We start from the raw sequence: 3,691 nt of genomic DNA on the forward strand, positions 1-3,691 counted from the left end.
CCCTACACAGTCCTCCTGTAAATTTAAGTAGGATGGTGAAAAAAAAATCCGAATGCAACTTTCCCTCTCCTTTATCCCAGGCCCACGCGGGCAGACAGGTGGATTAATTACCCTTAAGGCCAGCACACGGTGCATTTTGCCTCCCACACACATTAGTAACCACAAACATTTCCTTTCATCCAAAAATATTTAATAAACATCTTACAGAGCTACGGGAAAATTTTCCTTGTAAGTTGTAGGAAGAACCCAAAATAAAGGAGTCGAGGTTCTCATCCCAACTGCTGTCTAAATAGTTATATGTCCTTGGGCCTGTCACATGTGGCAGAGCCTCAATTTTGTCACATGTAAAAGTAGGCGGTTAGATAGATAGTATAATGGCTAGGTTTTCCCCTAACTGCTCTGGAAGGTTAGGATTTGTGGAAATCTAACCTAAATCTAATCTAAATCTTCAATATAGATGAAATGTTAAGAGTGGATGGGCATACCGTTGGCCAGCAACACTCTCTAAAAGCAGTTGTGTATTTGGTAGATCCCGGGTGTTTGCAGAGCATCTCGTTCCCAAGACATGGCCATTAGCCAGCTAAAGGCATATGCATCATTCATGGCCTTGTTAAGCAAAAGGAGAGGCTAAGAAGCTTCGTCATTGGGAAGGTTGGCTTTTGACACTTTAAGCTGCTGGTCATCAGCAAACATGGAACATATTTTCAGTTATTTAGTGGTAGTCAGGTGGCTTGTGTTTATCACAAGTTGTAAGTAAAGCTTAGGATTGCATAGCAGGAGGCTGGGACATTGCTAATCAGTCCAGTGCAAGACACTGGGGGGAGTAGGAGGAGACAGGATCATATTTCAGTAATTCATTAAAGCTACTAAGCTTGTTTACAGTAATTTTTTCTGTGTCTATACAAATAAGGTAAATATGAAAACCAAAGGCAAACTAAACCAAAGTAAACAAAAGAGCAAGGTTTGCAGGTATGAGATCTTGGATCACTGTCTATCGTAATAGTTTCTGGATTATTAACAGTGATAAAGCACTTTTTGAGCCCTTACTATGTTCGAGACACCATCTTAACACTTAATATCTAAATCTCTGTCAGATGAATCTTTTCCCTAGTTTTGTGAATGATGAAAAAAAAAAAGCTCAGAAAGGTTTAGGAATTTACACAAACCACACAATCAGTAAAAGGTGGAATATGATTTGACCCTGTGCCTCTGGCTTCAAAGCCCAGGAAATTTCCACCCAGTGTCCTTCCCTATTCAGGGCCCATTAAGCCTCACAAGTGCCTACCTTTGCCTCTTGCCTTTGAAAATTAATTTCATTTCAGTGTAATTACATATGATAACATTTATCCATGTGAAAGATTATTTAGAATGCACATATATTAATGCATGTGTTTTTACCCATTTGTTCTCACTATTTTTAGGTTGAAGGCAAGTGTAAAAACATGTAACAAAAGGTATATTTAGTATTAGGTTGACAGATTTTTTTGTTTTGTTTCTTTTGATATTCAGTAAATCCTGATTTAGCAATCTCATTGTAGGGCACAGGAGAAATGCAATAATATAAATGTGTCTGCTAGCTGCTTTGGTACATTGTCTTGGGAAAAATCAAGCTATAATAAGTGAAAAAAGGAAATTGCTGAAGAGATTTATAGTATTGCACATACTTAAACCTGCATACAAACATACGTTTACCTCATTGTCCCCAAACAGGTGACAGTGGCTACCTGAAGGAAGTGAGATGAGATGTAGAAAAGAAAGTGCTTTTACTTTTTACCTTATAAAATATGTTTGGGCTTAAAAAAAATTTGCAGCAAGCAGTGTTATTTTGTTATATAAACTAAAAAGGGAAACAAAAAAAGTAGAATTGATGCACTTCATACAAATCCAAAATAAGAAAAAAATGGAATGTGCCTAAATTCCATAATGTTAGAAAAGTGAAATGACACTCAGGAGATCAAAGAGCAAGGTGGAATCCTGGGAATTGCGGGTGTGGGAGCAAAGGGTGAAGAGTCTTAGACGACTGAGTTTTACCTTTTCTAACAGTATCTAGAGCTTGTTATACAGCACCCCCATTTTTCCTCTTCAGTAAGAATGCTTTGATGCACACACCAATTTACCTGCTGGACTAGGGTAATAAGAATTTCTTCCTGGTCTTAGTAGTTAGTGGTGGTTATCTTTGGAAGCATGATTGTTCTTTATGTAGAATACAAGAGTAGGAGAAGTAAATTTACCTGCTGTGTCATTTCATGAAAGTGTGGCACTTTGGATGACTGCAGGTGTAATTATTTTTAGTAACATAATTTCAGGAGCAGCAAATTCTTAAATTAATCTAGTCTGATGTGCATATGTATTTATGATATATAATTCCACAATTCTCAGTTTTACGTAATATTAACAAAATCATTGCTTAGAATCCTTAAAAACTTAATACGTTTCTCTTCTCAGACTTAGAAATCCAGAGCCAAATACATTCAGACCTTTCAGAATCAAGAAAACACACTTGTGTTTTATACATGAAGGAAATCAAATAAGGTTAGTTTATTATAAATATAGTAGGCAATCCTAAAGAAATGGTAATTATGAAATTATTTTGCAGAAGAGATATTCTTGACATTTTTAGGTGTCAACATTTCATTTAAGGTTCTAATTATAATTGTTTTGGGCAGAGGGAAATCTGAGTCTTTTGATTTAGGGAGCTCCGATGTTCAGTAGGTTCTCTTTAAACCCAGAGATCAAGAGCAAAATCCTTCCCTAGTACAAAGCCAGTTTAGGTAAAACTTGTTTTCCTCAAAGCAAAACTAATGTGGCATTTCCCAGGGCATAGCATTTTAGATTCCTGGGAAAAGAGAACACATACATCTGATGTGAATTATGTGTGGGGCAATGAAAACATCTTAAAGGCTCCATCAAGAACATTCCATTTGGGTATAATTCCTCTGTAGTTAATTAACATTAGCTGCCTATGACCATTTACTATATTTTACTAGCATTTTGGAGGGTGAGAAGGGCCTGTGTCAGCCTGATTTGTTGTCCTAAATCCTGAATGACACATTATTTAGTACTTAGCCCTATTGTTAGATTTCAGTGACAGTTGCTGTGTAATTGTTTTTCCACTCTCCATATTTAGAAGATACTCATTTACTATTTTGTAAAATGGCATTGTCAAAATGAGTTAGTTGGCTGGGCAGCTTTTGGAAACTATCAGAGTCATCGCTAAAACAATGATTTATTGGTGCTGAGCCCAAAACAGAAAACCAAAACAAAATAAAAACAAACCTAAACCTTGAGCCTATATATCTTAATATCTGTTTGCTATAGATATTGCAACTTTGGTTGCTAGTTTGTGGCTCTAAATAGCACACAAGCACACATCCCTACTTCAGCACTAACAAAAACTACCCCCAAATGTTTTTTATATTAAAAGTAGCCTCCCTCTGCCTTGTTCCAGGATAATTTAAATGTGGCCAAGCTGTGGATGTGCTGATGATTGTGTCGAAGGGATGTTAAAATTTGGAAATGTGAATGAGAACTTTGTATTACCTTATGACCTGGTGCGCATTTTAGGATGTAGAGGGTGGAATGAGAGAGAATAGAATAGGTAGGAAGAAATCTAGGATCTTAGAAAAACTATATTCCAAACATATGAAGGGGATTCAGTTAAGGAGGGCCAAGACACCTTGTTTTTTTTTTG

Source organism: Pteropus alecto, unplaced genomic scaffold (genome assembly GCF_000325575.1).
Source record: "Pteropus alecto unplaced genomic scaffold, ASM32557v1 scaffold3, whole genome shotgun sequence".
NCBI classification, from domain to species: domain Eukaryota; kingdom Metazoa; phylum Chordata; class Mammalia; order Chiroptera; family Pteropodidae; genus Pteropus; species Pteropus alecto.